The sequence below is a fragment of the Vombatus ursinus genome, unplaced genomic scaffold (genome assembly GCF_900497805.2).
Source record: "Vombatus ursinus unplaced genomic scaffold, bare-nosed wombat genome assembly UNPS02014171.1, whole genome shotgun sequence".
NCBI classification, from domain to species: Eukaryota; Metazoa; Chordata; class Mammalia; order Diprotodontia; family Vombatidae; genus Vombatus; species Vombatus ursinus.
Window position 1 is genome coordinate 5,042,012 of NW_020953949.1, and position 21,303 is coordinate 5,063,314.

The window sequence follows — 21,303 nt, forward strand, 5'->3', positions numbered from 1 at the left end:
TTTCATAAATGTCACACAAGAAAACATGTGCAAATGCAAACAATAGACCACAGGCACTATCTCTTTAGGTGCAAATATCTAACTATGCAGAAAGATAAACAAGAACTGATATAGGAAAAAAAAAAGAACTGATATAGGATACTAAACAAACCCATTCATGACACAGTCAAATAAGTAATCAGTCAGTCTCACACAAGATAAAGCTCTTAGGGAGGCACAGCTGAAAAATCATCCTGTATTGAAAGGTAAATACCCTATATAATGGACTATTTCTGCAAATCTTCCCGAACCAGCCCAGCCCACAATGATTACTTCTTCTGAATTTCCATAGTGTTGATGATGACACTACTGTTGAACACATTTTTCTCGCTAGTATTAGTTGTTCTGTTCATGTGTATGTGTCTTCTCTTCTCCAAATAGATTGCACATTCCTTGAGGATGAGGGCCGGAGTCTCTGTACCCACCTCAGCAAATAGCACAGGATGTCTACTTGCATCACCCATGGAATGACTATTTAATGATTGATTTATTGATCTCAGTTTCAGGGGTGAATCTCATCCCCCAAGGACTAAGTCCTTGGTTTGGCATTTTAAGGTATAAGCTAGTGTTTGATTTATTTTAAATTTCTTCTTGATTTATTTTAAATACCATAGTTTACATTGTTTTTCAAAAATACAATTTTAACCTGGATAGATATAAGTAGAATGCAACATTATGCCAACATTCTGGTAGATGTGATTGGGGGGCTGTGTTAGTGATTTTGAAAAATCTCTTCTTCAAGTTCGAAGATCATAGGGTTTCAATACTTAGATCTGGAAGGCACTGTAAAGGTCATTCAGTCCAATGCCCTCATTTTACAGATGAAGAAACCATAGCTCAGAAGTGTAACAAAGGCAGGAATCCTCTGTTTCCAAATCCAGTGGTCTTTCCAGTACACAATAATTGATTTGACTGGTATAGATTTCAATTGTGTTTATCTACTAAGAAATACAAGACATTAGCATTTTAAATGTGTAACATTCAACTTTACAAAGTTAAAATCATATTGGGAAAGAGGAAAGGTGAAAAAAGACAAAGAGAATAGTAGAGAGGTTGGGAGAAAAAGGAAAAACAGATACCAGCAAACTAAAATGACAGGTACTGGGGAATGTTACTACATTTTCCTTTGACTGCCACTGGTTTAGTGTATTAGATCACTGGTGGTGCTATTTAAGATCAAGTTTATAAGTTTTTTCCCCCACAGGAACTCAAATGAGCAGAGAAAAAATTCTGATCCATGACCATGAGGTCATTTCTGATCTTGACCAATTTTCTTGTGTATTTCTGTCCTTGGAAATAGTCAAGTGAGTAGGAATGGTTCAGTGAAGCTCATCACAACCACATATATTATTTTTTCAATTAACAGGCATTTATTTTCTCTCATCATCTTCCTTCACCCATACTGTAAAAGAGAGAGAGAGAGAGAGAGAGAGAGAGAGAAAGAAAGAAAGAAAGAAAGAAAGAAAGAAAGAAAAAGGAAGGAAGGAAGAAAGAAAGAAAGAAAAAAGAAAAAAATCTTTGTAACACATATGCATTGTCATGCAAAACAAATTTCCTTATTGGCTATATCCAAAAAATGTGTATCTCATTCTAAATATTTGCTCAATTACTTTTCAGTCTTGAGATGGGTAGCATTTTTCATTTTTGGTCTTCTGGAATCATGATTGATCATTGGGTTGATCAAAGTTCTTAAGTCTTTCAAAATTATTTCATTTTTACAGTGTTGGTATCGTGTATATTATTCTCCTTGTTCTTTTTAATTTATCCTGCATAAGTACATAGAAATCTTTCCAAGTTTTTCTGAAACCATATTTTTCATCATTTCTTATGACACAACAGTACTCCATTACATTCATATACCATAATTTGTCAGCCATTCCCCCAATTAATGGATACCTTCTTAGTTTCTAATTCTTTGCCATTATTAAAGTTATTCTAAATATTGTTTGTGCATTGGGTCCTTTTTCTCTTTCTTTGATCTCTTTTGGGTATAGGCCTAGATGTGGTATCCTTGGGTCAAATGCTATGCACAGTTTAATACTTCTTCTCTTCTACTTGTATACCATTTTCTGATAAAAATCAGCTATTTGTTTCATTCACTAAACCATTGAATTTGGCTTCTATTATGATTGCCACACAAGTGGTTCTCAAATTTATATCATTACCTCCCCAAACTCTCGCTCAAGTGCCAGTCCTGTATTTCTAATTGCTGCTATCTCACTAATTTCAAACTCATCATATCCAAAACTGAATCATTGCTCTTCCCCCCAAATCTGCCCCTCCTCCTAACATCTCTATTTCAGTTTTTGGCACCATTGTCACTCACACTAGAGGTCTCAGTCATCTTGGATTATAACCAAGGATCAACTACCCAGTGAAATTGAACATAATCTTTCAGGGGAGGGGAGGAACATTCAACAAAACAGGGGATTTCCAAACCTTTCTGATGAAAAGACCAGAGCTCAACAGATAATTTGGTCTTCAAATACAAGACTAAAGAGAGGCATAAAAAGGTAAGTAGGAAAGAAAAAAACATGTTCTTAATAAGGCCAAACTGTTTACATCCCTACAAGGGAAGATGACACTTGTAACTCTTGAGAACTGTATCATTATTATGACATTTAAAAGGTGTACACATAGACAGAAGGCTTAGGTATAAGTTGACTTTGATGTGATTAGATTAAAAAATCTAATTAAGTGCTGAAAAGGGATTGTTCTGGAAGAAGAGGAAAGGAGAAGGCAGGCCAAGGTAAATTATATCACATGAAAAGGAACAAAAACCTATTACAATAGAGGGAAAGGAGGAAGGGAGATGAGCATTGTTTAAACCTTATTCTCATCAGATTTGGCTCAAAGAGGGAATAACATAGTTAGGTGTAGAAATCTAACTTGCCCTATAGGAAGTAGGAGTAGAAAGGGGAAAGGAAAGGGAGGGGTGGATAGAAGGGAGGGAATAAATAGTAAGCGTAAAGGGGAAGAAAAGGGAAGGGACTGATAGAAGAGAGGGCAGACTGAGGGAGGCAGTGGTTGAAAGCAAAGCTCTGGTGAGGAGGGAAAAGGAGAAAGGAGAGAGAAAAACATGAAAGGGGGGGAATAGGATGGAGAGAAAGACACAGATAATAATCATAACTGTGAATATGATTGGGATGAACTCTCCCATTAAACAGAAGTGGATAGCAGAGTGGATTAAGAACCATAATTCTACAATATGTTGTTTAAAAACCTAGGAAGACTTATATGAACTGATGTTGGGTGAAATGAGCAGAACCAGGAGAACATTGTACGCAGTAACAGTTACATTAAGCTATGACTGACTTTGATGGATGATAGACTTAGCTCTTTTCAGCAATGCAAGGATCTTAGACAACTCCAAAAGTCTCATGATGGAAAATGCTATCCACATCCAGAGAAAGAACTATGGAATCTGAATGTAGATGGAAGCATACTATTTGCTCTCCTTTTCTTTTGTCGTTTTGTTTTGTTTCTTCTTTCTAGAGGTTCCTCCCATTAGTTCTAATTCTTCTTTACATCATGACTGATGTGAAAATATGGTTAATATGAATATATAAATAGAGCCTATGTCAGATTGCATGTCTTGGGATATGCCACCCACCATCTTGGGGAGGGGGGAGGAGGGGGAGGGAGAGAAAATTTAAAACTCAAAATATATGGAAGTGAATGTTGAAAACTAAAAATAAATTAATTTTTTTTAAAGAAGTAGCAAGTTAACCAGAGCTAGAGTCAGGAAGGTCTGAGTTCAAATCCTGCCTCAGACACTTACTAGTTGTGTGACCTTGGGCAAGTTGCTTAACCCCTATTTGCCTCAGTTCCTCTTTTGTAAAATAGGGACACACTGCAGAAGGAAATAGTAAACCACTTCAGTATCTTTGCCAAAAAAAGAGATTGAATGTCACAAAAAGTCCAACAAGAATGGATAAATGAACAAGCAAGTTACACCCCTTCTTTCTTTTTTCTATGTTGGTATATTCCTTTGACCCTTCCTTTTGTTCTTCCTCTTCAAATCCTCAGAACAGAACCAACCAACTCCCATGCCCCAGGACCTATTTTTCTTACTAAATTCCATCAATACTTTTTTTTTTCAGGCAGTCAGGGTTAAGAGTTTTGCCCAGTGTCACACAGCTAGTAAGTGTCTAAGATCGGATTTGAACTCAGGTCCTCTTGATTCTAGTGCCTGTACTCTATCCACTGTGCCACCCGGCTGCCCCCATCAATACCTTTTGAAGACAGGAATATGTTCTGAAGGAACATTTGTTTCTTCTTCTTCACTTAGAATGTCTGCGTTACATCATTATATAGCTTCTCCCAATTACTTAAATAAATTATCTTTTTAGGTCTTTCTGGACTCTTATGTCTATATTTCAGCATTCCTACTCAGCTCTTATCTTTTCATCAGAAATACTTGAAAGCCTTTTATACCATAAAAGGTCTGTTTTCCTCCCCCTGTTCTAGGATAGGTTATTCTTCATAATAAGCCTATTTCTTTTGCCTTTTGGAATATTGTATTCTAATAGATCTGAGCAGTTTTCATTTATAATTTCGTGAAATGTAGTATCCAAAAATTTTCTAATTCTGGTTTTTAGGGAGTTTAATGATTCTTAAATTATCTTTTTTGGCCCATTTTTTCAGATTAGTTGATTTAAAAAAATCAGATATCTTCCATTTTCTTCTACTTTGTCTTAATTTTGAACTAATATTTCATGATGTTTCAAGGAGTCATTGATTTATGTTTGGTCTATACTAGTTTTAAGGGAACTCATTTCGTGGTTAAGTTTACCATTTTCTATTCTAAGCTATTTATTCTCTTTCTAATTCTTTTCTTCTAAGATTTAATTGAATTTTTTATCTCTTGCCTCATTTCTTTAAAGTATTCATGTAGTGCTTGTGGAAAGTATGTTTTCTACCTCGAGAATCTTCTTACAGTTTCTATTAAGTTATTCTGTCCTTTTAGGGAATCTCTAGATTTGCAGTACTTTTTTTATACTACTCAGCATTTTCCCTTATTTTCTCATCTCTTGGGCTTTAGTTCCTGAATTGGAGCTTTTTTTGCTGAGGCTAGGCTCTGCCTCCTGCTGCACTTTGGGTGAAGTGGTTGGTCGTGCATGTTCTCTCCCTAAGTCCCCTGAGTTCTTGTGCTGACTTCCACCTCCTAGGTTCAGCTTCCCTAGATCACAACTGTCTTAGATCATTGTGTGACCAAGAATACCTAAGTCATTTACAATTGATCATCATACAATATTGCTGTTACTGTGTACAATGTTCTCCTCATTCTGCCTATTTCACTTTGTATCAGTTCATATAAGTCTTTCCATGTTTTTCTGAAAGCATCCCCCTCATCATTTTTTAAATCTTGTTAAATATTTTATTTTTCCCAATTACATGTAAAAACAATTTTAACATTCTTTTTTTTTTAAATTTTGAGTTTCAAATTCTCTCCTTCCCCTTCTCCCCCTCATTGAGAAAGCAAGCAATTTGACATAGGTTATACATGTGTTATCATGCAAAATGCATTTCCATGTAAGTCATTCTGTGAAAGAAAATGCAGACCAAAGAAAAATAAAGAAATTAAAGAAAAATATCTTTGATCTGCATTCAGGCTCTACCAGTTCTTTCTCTGCAGATGGACAACATGTTTTATCATAAGTCCTACAGAATTGTCTTGGATCATTGTATGGCTGAGAACAGCTAAGTTATTCATAGTAGATCATCATACAATATTGCTGTTACTGTGTACAATGTTCTCCTGGTTCTGCTCAGTACACTTTGAATCAGTTAATGTAAGTCTTTCCATGTTTTTCTGAGAGCATCCTGCTCATCATTTCTTAAAGCACAGTAGTATTCCATCACAATCATATACAACAGCTTGTTCAGCCATTCCCCAATTGATGCACACCCCCTCAGTTTCCAATTCTTTGCCACCACTAAAAGTGCTGCTATAAATATTTTTGTACACAAAGGTCCTTTTTCTTTTTGTTTTTTATCTCTTTGGGATACAAATCTAGTGGTGGTATTGTTTGGTCAAAGGGTATGCATGGTTTTGTAGCGCTTTGGGCATAGTTCCAAATTGCTCTCCAAAATGGTTGAATCAGTATACAATTTCAACAATAGTACGTTAGTATTTTAATTTTCCCACATCCCCCCCAACATTTGTCATTTTCCTTTTCTGTTATATTAGCTAATCTGATAGATGTGAGGTAGTAGCTCAAAGTTGTTTTAATTTGCATTTCTCTCATCAATAGTGATTTAGAGCATTTTTATGACTGTAGATAGCTGATTACTTTTTTCTGAAAACTGCCTGTTCATATCCTTTGACCATTTATCAATTGAGGAATGGCTCTTATTTCTATAAATTTGACTCAGTTTTCTATGTGTTTGAGAAATGAAGTCTTTATCAGAGAAACTCACTGTAAAAAAATTTTTTTTTCACAGTAGTGATTACCAACTATGTATTTCCTTCCATACTATTTTCCCCATTTATCCTACTCTCTTTGTCATTTTACCCTGTCCGTTCTCAAAAGTGTTTTGCTTCTGTCTTTTACCTCCCCCAAACTGCCCTCCCTTCTATCAGCTCCCCCTCTTCTCTTATCCCCTTCCCTTCCTACTTTCCTGTATGGTAAGACAGATTTCTATACCCATCTGAGTGTATATATTATTCCCTCTTTGAGCCAATTCCAATGAGAGTAAGGTTCATGTGCTCCCCTCTCTGCTTCCCCCACTTTTCCCTCCACTATAAAATCTCTTTCAGGCCTCTTTCATGTCAGACAATTTGTCCCATTCTACCTTTACCTTTCCCCTTCTCCTAGTGCATTATTCTTTCTCATCCCTTAATTTTATTGTATTTAGATAATCATACCATCACATTTAACTCACACCTCTGCTTTCTGTGTATGTATATTCCTTCTAACTGCTCTAATAATGAGAAATTTTTTAGGAGTTATAAATATCATTTTCCCATGTAGGAATATAAACAGTTTAACCTTATTGAATCCCTTATTATTTCTCTTTCCTGTTTACTTTTTTATGCTTCTCTTGAGTCTTGTATTTGAAAGTCAAATTTTCCATTCAGCCCTGGTCTTTTCATCAGGAATGTGTGAATTCACTGAATGTCCATTTTCCCCCCTGAAGGATTATACTCAGTTTTGCTGGGTAGGTGATTCTTGGTTGTAATCCTAACTCTTTTGTCTTCTGGAATATCATATTCCAAGCCCTCCAATTCTTTAGTTTAGAAGCTGCTAAATCTTGTGTTGTCCTAACCAAGACTCCATGATATTTGAATTGTTTTCTTTTTGATTGCTTGCAGTATTTTCTCCTTGATCTGGGAAGTCTAGCTATAATCTTCCTAGAAGTTTTCATTTGGGGATCTCTTTTAGAAGGTGATTGGTGGATTCTTTCAATTTTTATTTCTCTGGTTCTAGAATATCAGGGCAGTTTTCCTTGATAATTTCATGAAAGATGATATCTAGGCTCATTTTTTGATCATGACTTTCAGGTAGTCCAATAATTCTTAAATTATCTCTCTTGGATCTATTTTCCAGGTCAGTTGTTTTTCCAATGAGATATTTCACATTTTCTTCTGTTTTTTTTTTCATTCTTCTGATTTTGTTTGATTGTTTCTTGATGTTTCATAAAGTCATTAGCTTCCATTTGCCCAGTTTTAACTTTTAAGGAATTATTTTCTTCGGTAAGCTTTTGTACCTCCTTTTCCATTTGGCCAATTCAACTTCTTAAGGCATTCTCTTCAATGAATGTTTGTACATCTTTTTCCATTTGGCCAATTCTGCTTTTCAAGGCATTCTTCTCTTCAATGGATTTTTATGCCTCTTTTACCAATGGCCTATTCTGTTTTTTAAGGTATTATTTTCTTTAGTATTTTTTTGTGTCTCCTTTACCAAGCTGTTGACTCTTTTTTCATGATTTTCTTGCATCACTCTCATTTCTCTTTCCAATTTTTCCTCTGCCTCTCTTACTTGATTTTTAATATCCTTTTTGAACTCTTCCATGGCCTGAGACCAATTCATATTTTTCTTTGAGGCTTTGGATACAGGAATTTTGACTTTGCTGTCATCTTCTGAGTGTGTATTTTTATCTTCCTTGTCACCATAGTAACTTTCTATGGTCAGAAATTTTTTGTTGTTTGCTAATTTTCCATCCTATTTCTTAACTTTTAACTCCATGCTAAAGTGGAGCTCTGCTTCCAAAGTGGAGGGGCCACTGTCCCAAGCTTCAGGTTTTTTATGTACCTGTTTTCAGAGGTAATTCTAAGGACCTGTAAGTTTTTGGCTCTTCCGAGGTGGCATGATCTAGGGAAAGGTATGTTTACTATTCTCCTGTACCATGCACTAGTTTGTTGGTGACCACAAGCACTCTTTTCAGCCCTGGAACTGTGACCAGGGTTCCTGCTTACCTGTGGCCACAGGCTCTGCTGTGCTAGTGCTCCTCCTCACACTGGGACTAAGACCCAGGACCGCAACCCAAATCCAAGTATAGACAATGCAACAAAGTCCTGCCTCTGGTGCCAGCAAAGAGACCCCTGTAAATGTCCTTCTGACCCATTGTCTGTTCCCCTTACCATCTTTGGGCTGAGAGGTCTAGAAACCACCACTGCTGCCACTGATTCAGTCACCCTGATGCCTCTTACTGGTTTGCTGGGGCCCATTCTTCACTGGCATGGCTTGGGCTGGACCATGCTTCATCACCCTGGCGCAACAGACCTTTCTTGCCGACCTTCTAAGTTGTCTTGGGCTGGGAAATTGTTTCACTCCATATTTTTGTGGGGTCTGTGGCTCTGGAATTTGTTTATAGTCATTATTTAAAGGTATTTGGTGGGGCAGCTAGGTGGCACAGTGGATAGAGCTCCAGCCTTGGAGTCAGGAGACCCTGAGTTCAAATTTGGCCTCAGACACTTGACACTAAATAGCTGTGTGACCCTGGGCAAATCACTTAACCCCTACTGCCTCACCAAAAAGCAAAACAAAACAAAACAAAAACAAAAAAACCCAAAAGGTATTTGGAGGAGTCTAGGGGATAGCTCAGGGAAGTTCCTGCCTTTATTCTGCCATCTTGGCTCTGCCTCCATTATTTCATATAACAAAATAGTATTCTATCACAATCATGTACCACAACTTGTTCAGCCATTTCTCAATTCATAGGCATCCCCTCAATTTTCAATTCTTTGCCACCACTAAAAGACCTGCTATAAATATTTTTGTTCATATAGGTCTTTTTCCTTTTTGTTTTTTTGTCAGTTTGGGATACAGACCTAGTAATGATATTGCTGGATCAAAAGTTATGTACAATTTTATAGCCCTTTAGGCATAGTTCCAAATTGCTCTCCAGAATGGTTGAATCAGTTAACACCTCTACCAACAGTGCATTAGTGTCTCAATTTTCCCACGTCCCCTCCAACATGTGTCATTTTCTTTTTCTGTCTTATTAGCCAATCTGATAAGGGTGAGGTGGTACCTAAGAGTTGTTTTAATTTGCATTTCTTCAATCAATAGTGAGTTAAAGCATTTTTTCCTATGACTATCGATAGCTCCAGTTTCTTCATCTGAAAACTGCCTATTCATATCCTTTGACCATTTATCAGTTGGGGAATGACTTACAGTCTTATAAATTTCACTCAGTTCGCTATATATGTGAGAAATGAGGTCTTTATCAGAGAAACTTGCTATAAAATTTTTTTTCACAGTTATGATTACTAACTGAGAGTTTTCCTCCATAGTATTTCCCCTCTATTTATCCTACTTTCTCTTTCCTTTCACCTTGTCAATCCTCAAAAGTGTTTTGCTTCTGACTACCATGTCCCCCAATCCACCCTCCTTTATATCAACCCTCCTCTTATTTCCTTCCCTTCCTACTTTCCTGTAGGGTAAGATACCTTACCCAAGGGTACCCAACTGAGTGTGTATGTTTATTCCCTCTTTGAGCCAGTTCCAATGAGAGTAAAGTTCAAGTGTTTTCTGCCACCTCCCCATCTTCCCCTTTATTGTAAAAGCTCTTTTGTGCCTCTTTTTTTTTTTGGGTGAGGCAGTTGAGGTTAAGTGACTTTCCCAGAGTCATACAGCTAGTGAGTGTTATGTGGCCGAGGTCAGATTTGAACTCAGGTCCTCCTGACTCCAGGACTAGTGCTGTATCCACTGCACCACCTAGCTGCCCCTCTTTTGCACTTCTTTCATAGGAAATAATTTTCCTGATTCTGCTTCTCCCTCCCTCTTCTCCCAATGCATTCCTCTTTCTCACCCCTTAATTTTATTTTTAGATATCATCCCAACATATTCAACTCACCCCATGCCCTCTGATTATGTATACTCCTTTTAACTGCCCTACAAGTATCACTTCCCGTGGTAGAATATAAACAGTTTAGCCTTATTGAATCCTTTATAATTTCTCTTTTCTGTGTAACTTTTCATGCATCTCTTGAATCTTATATTTGAAAGTCAAATTTTCTGTTCAGCTCTGGTCTTTTCATCAGGAATGCTTGAAAGTCTTCTATTTCATTAAATATCCATTTTTCCCCTGAAGGACTACATCAGTTTTGCTGGGTAGGTGATTCTTGGTTGTAATCCTAGTTCCCTTGCCCTCCAGAATATCATATTCCAAGCCCTCCAATCCTTTAATGTAGAAGCTGCTAGATCTTGTGTTATCCTGACTGTGGCTTCATGAAATTTGAATTGTTTTGCCCTGTCCTTCTATAAGTTCTGCTCTCCAGAATAAGTTGTGAGGCGTTACTTTGTAGTAAATGACCATAGTAATTTAGTATTTGATAAACCCAAAGATCTAAGCTTTTGGGACAGAAACTCACTATTTGACAAAAACTGCTGGGGAAATTGGAAAACAATAGGTAAGGGAAAAAGTTTCCCTTACATGGATAAGGAAAGAAATTAGGACCAAACAAGATATAGAGAGCCTTATGAAATATAAAATGGATAATTTTATTATATTAAATTTAAAAGGTCTTGCAAAAACAAAACCAATGCAACCAAAATTAGAAGGAAAACAGAAAACTGGGGAAAAAATATATAGTACATATCTCTGATAAGGCCTCATTTATCAAATATGAACTGAGAACTGAGTGGAATTTGTAAGAATTAAGTCAGCCCCCAATTGATAAATGGTCAAAGGATATAAACAGGCAGTTTTCAGACAAAGAAATCAAAGTTATATATAGTCATATGAAAAATGATCTAAGTCAGTATTGATGAGAGAAATTGATGAGAGAAATTAAAACAACTTTGAGATACCAGTTTGCACCTATCAGATTGGTTAATATGACAGACAAGGAAAATGATAAATGTTGAAGGGAATGTGGGAAAACTGGGACTGCACTGTTGGTGGAGTTGTGAACTGATCCAGCCATGCTGGAGAGTAATTTATAACTGTGCCCTGAGAGCTATAAAACTGTACATAACTTTTGATCCATCAATACCACTACTAGGTCTGTATCCCAAAGAGATTTTTTTAAAAAAGGGAAAAGAATCTGTTTGTGCAAAAATACTTGTAGCATCGCTTTTTGTGGTGGCAAAGAATTGGAAATTGAGGGGAGGCCCGTGAACTGGGAAATGGTTGAATAAGCTGTAGTATATGATTATAATGGAAAATTATTGTGCTGTAAGAAATGGTGAGGGGGATGCTTTAAGGAAAACCTGGAAAGACTTATGTGAACTGATGTAGAATGAAATGAGCAGAATCAGGAGAACATTGTACACAGTAACAGCAATATTGAACGATAAAACAACTGTGATGACTTTGCTATTCTCAGCAATAAATAATCTAAGGCAATCCCAAAGGACTCATGATGAAAAATGCTATCCACCTCCAGAGAAAAAACTGATGGTGTCTGAATATAGACTGAAGCATACTGTTTTTCTCTTTCTTTCTTTTTTCTTTCTTTCTTTCTCCCTATCTCTTTCCTTCCTTCTTCTTTCTCTCCTTTCCTTCTTTCCTTCCTTCCTTCTTTCTTGTTTGAGTTTTCTTCCACAAAATGGAAATTTTTTACATGATTGCACATGTATAACCTATTTTGGATTGCTTTGGGTTGGGGGGAAGGGAAGAAAGGACAGAATTTGGAACTCAAAACTTTTTTTAAAAAATGAATGTTAAAAATTGTTTTTACATGTAATTGGGGAAAAACAAAATATCGTTTTTAAAAAGTAAAGCACAAAATCAAATAACATTGACTGAAACTGCTCTCTCCATGGTTACCAATGATCTTCTAATCACTAAACCTGGTGGCTATTTCATAGGATAATAGGATAATGGATTTATAGCTGGAAAAGACATTGGAGGCCATTAAGTCCAACTCCCTCATTTGACAGATGAAGAAACTGAGGCATAGAGACTTTAAGTGACTTGTAGAGGGTCACACAGCTATTAAGTCAGTGTCTGAGGTAGGATAGTAGCTCAGGTTTTACTGAATCCAAGTTTTCATCCTACACGATCTCTCTGAAGCTTTTGACATTATTGACCACTTACTCCTCCTAAATACTCTTCTCCCATGACTTCTGCAACACTGTTCTCACCAGGTTCTATTCCTACTTGTCTGATCTCTTCTCAATGTCCTTTGCAAGTCCATCATCCATATCCTGCCCCCTTAATTTAGATGTCCCTCATAGTTCTGACCTAGATCTTTTCTGTCTTTACACTTTCCCAGTAATCTTGTCAGCTCCTTTGGGCTTAATCATTCATCTGAACTGCAGTTCCACATCACCAGCTGCCTTCCTGACATCTTCTGTTTGTCCCATCAAGATCTGAAACTTAATATGTCCAAAATGAACCTCATGATTTACCTCCTGAACCCACTCCTCCTCCAAACTTCCCTATTTCTTTTGAGAGCATCACTATCTAATTACCCAGGTTCATTGTTTCAAAATCAACCTGGACTTTTCCATCTCCCTCATCCCCAACATCCAATCACTTGCAAAGCTTTTTTTTTTCAATAAAATTTTATTTTATTTTCAAAAGAAGGTCTGTCTTCTTTCCTTCCTACCACCTCCTTCTCCCTCTGACTCTTACTCCCTTTAGAAAGTAAGAAAAACAGAACTCTGGTTATAAACATGTATAGTCAGGCAAAACAAATATCTGCATTGGCCGTGAACAGAAAAATACATCTCAATCTGCACTCTGAGTTCATCATCTCTCATTCAGGAAATCAGTTGCCAAACTTTTATGATTCTACCTCTGCAAAGCCTTTTGCCTGTTCCTTCTTCTTTCCACTCACTTAGACACTGTCCTATTCAGACTTCCATTACTTCTTACCTTACTTCTTAGCCGTCTCATTGTTCTCCCTGCTTCTAGTCTTTCCTCTCTCTAATCCATATTCTTACACAAGCCTCCAAAATAACATTCCTAAAACACAGGGTTGTCCGTGTCACGCCTCTGCTCAAAAATAGTAAATGGTTCCACATCACTGCTTATTTTAAAAAACAAGCAAACAACAACAGCATCCAAAAACAAACAAATAAACAAAAAAAAAACAAAACAAAAAACAAACAAAAAAAACCTTCTTCACTCTGGCTTTTGAAACTCTGCAGGATTTCCCTCCAAGTAGCCTATCTTAATATATTTCATATCATCTCCCCACTGTTATCCAATCTGTGTTCCAGCCAAACTAACTTATATTCCCCTAACTAGACGTTTTATCTCCTGACTCTGTGCTTTATATAGACTGTCTCCTATTCCTGAAATACACTTTCTCCTAACTTATTTCTTAGAATCCCTAGCTTCCTTCAATTCCCAGTTTAGATGTGACATTCCACAAGAAGCCCTTCCTTACCTTTCCACTTGTCATTGTTCTCTCTCTGTCTCTCTCTGTCTCTGTCTCTGTATCTCTCTCTCTGATCAAGTTATTTTGTATTTATATCTTGGCATCCATGATGTATCCCCATACCCTTAGGAAAATGTGTGCATCTTTAGAGTGGGAACTACTTTTCTTTGTTTTTTTCTTTCCTGAGAATTCCTAGTCCCCAGTATCATTTCTTATCCATAGAAGATAAATGTTGAATTTAACATTTGACCACATATAGAAATAGAACACAGACGTGTTGAGTTCCATATCACTGGAGGTCTTTAAAGCAGAGATTATCTATAGGTTAGGTTCGACTAAATGAGATCCCTTCCAATCCTGAAATTCCATGAGTCCAAGTTTTAGGTGGCAAAGGGTCACAGGCCACAAAAAGGGCAAAATCAGCTGTGGGTGGCAAAGGAATAAAGGTGGAAAATAGATATTTATATAAAGGGACGTGACAAATAGGAGTTTGACATTCCCCCCAAAAATCTGGATAGCCAAGAAAGTTTTTGCAAATGACAAAGGAGAGCAAGTGAGAACTGGTAAGTAGACCTTTTGTTGCTATCATCTGTTGCCTAATATCAATATATTAAGTATCTGAAACACTTGTATGGTCTGATGCTGAGTGAAGTGAGCAGAACCAAGAGAACGTTGTACACAATAACAACCACGTTGTGTGATGACTAATATTGATAAACTGAACCCTTCCTGGCAATACAAGGATCTAAGACATCTCCAGAGACCTCGTGATGGAAAATGCTATCCACATCCAAAGAAAGAACTATGGAAGTTGAATTGCTATTTTTTTTTCTCTTCTGTTGAGTTTTGTTTCCTCTTTCTGATGGTTCCTCCTATTGGTTTTAATTTTTACTTACAACATCACTAATGTGAAAATATGTTTAATATGAATGTAAATGTATAGCCTATATCAGATTGTGTGCTGCCTTGGGGAGGGTGGTGGGGAGGAAGGGAGAGAAAAATTTTAAACTCAAAAGCATATGGAAGTGATTACTGATAAATCAAAATAAATTAATAAGAAAAAAAGAGAAAAAATATATTAAGTATCTGTGATTCCCTCTGCTGTTGCAGATCATAGCTTATCATCTTTGCCCAAGTCTTCTAGAGGTCAAGTGACCTAGTGAGAGTTAATAGATTGTTGTTGTTTGTCCTTCTTTCTTGAAGAGGACCATGACATCAAGAAGATGATGCAATGACTTGCAAGTGAATTGGATTTAAGAGAGGCAGGGCTGTGCAAGGTCACCAGCCTCACTTTACCTTCCAGAGGCATCTGGGGTCCAGTGACAAGATATAGATCAAGACAACTGGAGATGGCCCAGCAGTGAGAGTTAATAAGGAAATATCAGAAGTGTGATTTGAATCCGGGACTTCCTGACTCCAGGTCTGGCATTCTATCTACCATGCCAGGCTGTTTCAGCTGGGCATTAAAACACAGCAAGGGACTTCTTTTTAAAATTATTTTGAAGACATTTTCAAGGAGGACAAATTATGGAATATAGGCCTTGCTAAAAGGGTGGGAGAGTTCATTATTAAGTGGAAACATGATGCACCATAAAAAGAAGGAAGAGGTGGAAGGAAGACACAAAGATAACAACAGTAATAATAGTTCCCATTACTAAAGTGCTTTAAAGTTTATAAAACTGTTTTCTCACAGCAACCCTGTGAAATAGATGGTATCAATACTTTATACGTTAGTGCTTCATGGTTTACAAAAAGCTTTCCTTACAAAAACCCTAGGAGGCAGGTAGTCCAAATATTATTAACCCAGGTATTATTTTTTTATGACAAGACAGGTTCAGAGAGGGTAAGTAATTTGCCCAAGGACACACAGCTATTAAGTGGCATAGTTGGGAATGAAACACAGATCTGACAGTCCTTCCATTACATCATGTTGCCTCTCCCCAATATCCATTTACAAACCCACTTTAACTGTAGCACTCACTATAATATAATGGGTCAAAATCTGACTGAAAAAGAAAAAAAGTTCATGCAGAAAATAATATGACTAGAATGAATTTTTATTTTTTTTAAATGAAATTAATGTTCTCTTTAAACAACCTATTCAAACTGGGCCTCCAAAAAAAATCTTTTCAAGAGCAGTCTTCTGAGGAAAAATTTGCTAATTACCCCAAGAGCATCTTGAACTCCTCAGGGAAGGGCACTATATTAATTCAAAGTGATGGTATTGTTATTATTATTATTTCCAATGTCGTCATTTAGTGGATTCAAGAAGCCCGTGATAACCTGTTGCCATCAAGTTCTAACTGAGGCCACCACTGTGGGGCTCATTACAAGTGCTGCTATGGATCATATTATTTAAAAGTTTTTAATTGCTCTGGAGATAATGAGGTACCTGCCTTCCCCTCTGGGCCAACCTCTTTATGGGGCTCCTGGGACTGGAAACTAAACTTTATCTGATGGTCTCAGAAAGGTGGTGGTCTCAGGGGCCCTTTAACAAGCCCAACTTTAAGGAATCACCGAGACAAGTTAAAGCTGCTCCTGCTAGGAGAAAACAGACCCCTTCTGCTCACCTGGCCTAGTCTGTCACTTCCCTCCTATGGGAGGAAGGGAATATTTTCTCAAAGAAAGAGTAGGGAAAAGGGACTGCAATGCAATTTTATATTCTTACCCCAAACCTGGAAGTTAGATACTCAATGAGGCCCCAGGGCTATTATTCTCCCTGGGCAATTGTGAGTTGTAAACTGTGTCACCACTTAATCCAACTTGCATTAATGGTGGCCTTCCCAGGAGAAAGTTAACTCTGTCAATAATAGCTGGAAGGCTTATACCACAGCTTCAAATCATCACTTGCTCTATGCGTCTATCACTACATCCCTTTGCACACCCGGATTCAAGTTAAGCTGGTTTAGCAACCATCAGTCTAATCATAGTCAACCTCGGCTGGTAGTCAGTGCACATTCAACAGATGATTATAATTAAGAGTTAGTAATTGCACCCAGAGTTATGTTATTTGCATGGTGTTAAATTCATAGAATGATCTGAGTAGTAGTAACTTTTTACTTTATTAGCACTGTTAAGAACTATTAAGGGGTCCTCTGAACTTGTCTTTTTGAGTTGTATTTTCCAGAAACACTGAACTCAGAGCATGCAGGAGGCCCTCAATGTGTGAAGCATAAAGCCCCCCAGCTGACATTATTTGTTGTTTACATCCCAAACTGGACTTCTTGTGTGTCCTTGGGATTCAAGACAGATGCCAGTCAGTCTGCACTGGGCTAAGAAATTGCTTGTGCAGCTAGGATCCGTGTAGATAAGCAGACCATCCTATCTTCATAGTCTAGCAGTTCCTAAGGGAAAAGAACTCTAGGCTTTTGCCCTCTCCTTGCTCCTCCTCTTTGGGAGGGGTTTTGTCCTTTTCCTATCTTTACTGCACCTTTCCCCTTCCCATGCCACACCCCCATACCTAGAAATTTGTGTTTCCTCCTCTTTCTTTTGTCCTACTGTTATAAATATGCAGACCTCTATATGGATTGTAAACGAGTTGAAGCTGCTCCTGCTAGGAGAAAACAGACCCCTTCTGCTCACCTGGCCTAGTTTGTCCCTTCCCTCCTATGGGAGGAAGGGAATATTTTCTCAAAGAAAGAGTAGGGAAAAGGGACTGCCATGCAATTTTATATTCTTACCCCAAACCTGGAAGTTAGATACTCAATGAGGCCCCAGGGCTATTATTCTCCCTGGGCAATTGTGAGTTGTAAACTGTGTCACCACTTAATCCAACTTGCATTAATGGTGGTCCTTGTATTGTTGCTTCTGATCTCCATGTGAGCACTTGGCTTGTGTGAGTTCTCTGTAAAATAGTCTTTTAGGCAAATGTACTTTTGGCATTCAAACAACATGGCCTATTTTTGTAATAGGAATAAGCTAGAGGTCTATTTTGATTACAATAGAGGCAGAAATTAGAGTTAGACCAGCATCTCATACCACATGCCACAATAAGTCAAAAATTGATATAAGACCTAGATATAAAAAGTCTCATCCTAAACAAGTTAGAGGGAAAAAGAAGAAAATATCTTTTGGATACATGGATAAGAGAAGAGTCAGTAACACAACATGTGATTGAGAAGATCATAGAAGATAAAATGGACAATTTTGATTACATAAGAGTAAAAAGATTTTGCACAGATAAATGGAGGCAAAAATTACAAGGGAAAAATTAACAGGAAAATCTTGGCAGCAGGTTTCTCAGATACAGGTCTAATGTACAGAATATATAAAAAATTGATCAAATATAAAAGAAGAAGAGCCATTCCCCAATTGGTAAATGATCAAAGGATATAAACAGGTAGTTCTGAAGAAAATAAATACAAGCAATCAATACCAATGTGAAAAGATTCTCTCGAGCAAAAAATCCAGTAAGTTAATATCCTATTGTGTTTATAGTTTGTTGATGACAAAAATAAAAACAAAAACAAAAATTGACTCAGTGGAACAAAACACAGCCTTCAAGATTTTCCTCCAGGGACAACTAGGTGGCGCAGTGGATAGAGCACCGGCCCTAAAGTCAGGAGGACCTGAGTTCAAATTCAGCCTCAAACCAAACACTTGACACTAGCTATGTGACCCTGGGCCAGTCACTTAACCCCAATTGCCTAAAAAAAAAAAGAAAAGAAAAAAGATTTTCCTCAACAAAGGCATTCCTCACATTATATTCAGATCATGCAAGATTCCTTGCTAAGTGTAACCACAGAGATAACTCTGTTCAGTGATTAGTAACATCAAGTGAGGCATAAAATAGGGTATTAAATTTTTACAAAAGTTGTTTTCCATTGACATGACTGATGTACCAAGGACCAAATGAAAGTGGGATTCCCTATTGATGGCAAGGGCCTTCAGATGTTCTGTGGATGATTCTGTCTTGATTTCATTAAACCTTATATTTACCAGACATTACAAGGACTCCTCAATGATTACTGAAGATATTGACTTAATAATTCATACATCTTAATAATTCATACAGAAGAAATGAAATGGATTTTAAAATGCCTATCCTCCATAAATGAAAGGATGAATAATCATTTATTAAGTGCTTACTATATGCCAAGTGCTATGCAAAGTGCATAGAAATAGAAAAAGTTAAAAAAGTCTTTGCTGTCAAGGAAAGACACAAATTAAAACAGCTTTAATGTTGATCTGGCCTTGGTCTCTCTTGGAAGAGCCCTGACAGGTAGGCAAAACCTTAACTTTTAGTCACATAGGCTTCAGGTCTGTCTCACAGAGGTGTGAAGCAAATACTCAACCTTCTTTTTAAAAACAATGTTTATAATGAACCTAACAAACACCAAATAAAGTGGGCATTTTCACATACATAGTATAACAGAAGATGGTGTACATGAATTTGAGAGACAGCTTTGACAGCCCTTTGATTATTAATATTGTGAAGCATAAAACAGGGAGATAAGTGTCCCCCAAAGGGTGTTTTAATCACTTTCATGAAGGATATTCTGTGCTACATCAAATGAAAGAAGGAATCCCCTATAGATGGTGAGCTTTTCCAACTGTTCCTGTTTGTGAATGGCACTGTACCAATTGCATTATGTATGGAACTGCAGAACCTCTTAAATAAAATCTATAATCACTCAAAAGAGTTTGGCCTAACTTTCCCCACAAGCAAAACCAAGTGGATCAGTAATGCTTCTTGTTCAAACTATGATATGCAATTGAATGGATAACCTATAGAACTGGTCCATCAGTATATATGTCTTGGACCTACACTGTGAATGGACAATGAGAGGGCCTGGAATTGGTCAGAAGGAAGAAAGCTAGCTGGATTGCCTTTGGGAAATTGAAAAGTTCCTTTAATAATGTTCAGCCTCTCCCTGAAAGAAACGTTCATTATTTTTATCATCTGTATTCTGACAAAGAGGCAGCATAGTTGAGTGGATAGAATACTGTACTTGGAGTCAGGAAGTCCTTGGTTCACATCCTCCATCCATTGTTTTACTGGCTTATGTGACCTTGGGTTTCACGTCTTTTGCTTCCTGGAACGGCCCAGACCAGCCATGCCTGATTCTCCAGACTACAAGGGTATCTTCTCTTCTCCACACACACCCCCTCCCCCTTTAGCTTTTCTACTCCTCTTTTATGTGTTGGCTTCCTCTATTAGAATGTAAGTTCCTTTGAGACAGTGATTATCTTGCCTTTTTTTTTTTTTTTTTTTTACTGAGGCAATTGGGGTTAAGTGACTTGCCCAGGGTCACACAGCTACTAAGTGTCAAGTGTCTGAGTCCGGATTTGAACTTCTAACAGTGCCTGGCACATAGTAAGTGCTTAACAGTCAGGAAAGGGAAATAGTGGAGATATAAAGTTTAGAGGAGGCATGATTCTTGACCTCAAGAAGCTTACATCATCAATTGGGGAACAGCTGAATAAGTTTTGATATATGATTGTGATGGAATACTCTCGTGCTGTAAGAAATGATGAGCAAGGGGCAGCTAGGTGGGACAGCTAGGTGGAGCAGTGGATAGAGCTCTGTCCTTGGAGTAAGGAGGACCTGAGTTAAATCCAGCCTCTACATATAACACTCACTACCTGTGTGACCCTGAGCAAGTCACTTAACCTCATTACCTAGCAAAAAAAAAAAAAAAATGATGAGCAGGTTGATTTTAGGAAAACATGGAAACACTTGCATGAAATAAAGCAGAGCAAAACAAGCCAGAACCAAGGAAACGGTTGTTTACAGTAACAGCAAAGAAATTATTCAAAGAATAACTCTGAATGACTAAGCTATTATGAGTAATAATGAACATTCAAATCAACTATGGAAAGACTTATGAAGGAAAATGCTATCTACCTCCAGAGGAAAAAAACCTGATATATGGAAATACGTATTGTGTGGTTCCATTGATATATCCGTATCAAATATCGGCTTTCACTAATGAAGGGTGGGAGGGAGACAAGTCGGAAGTCAAAACGTAATTTAAAAAAACAGATCTTTTTAAAGAAGCTGACAGCGTAGGCAGATGTGTGTAACAGTCCCTGTCGTCCTTATTCACCCTTCTCATTGCTCTAATCCTGGAAGCCTCACCAGGAAAACTCTGCCACTATTGTCTGCACCCTTGGTTCAGGTTCGCGAATACTCGGGAAGACGCATTCCCAATATCCGTGAAATAAACCATAATTTTGGGAAAAGATTTCGCTTCCTCTGCTTTCTCTTCCCCCTTTTCTGGTAAGCTACATCCTTTAGGCATCTTCCTCCTCGTTTCCCTTCCATCCCGACCCCTTCAGACCCCTAGAGTGCAGTCAATTGTCTGCGTCCGAGCTTTTAGGGACTCCTGGGGACTACATTTCCCAGGAAGCCACGCGGCTTTGGTACCCTACTGTCGGTTCCCTAGAGACAGACTTTGCGTCCCAAACTGGATGGGTTGTGGGGAGTCCGAGTTGAGGACGATGATTGGTTGTGCATTTTTTTTTTTTAAGGGAAGGGG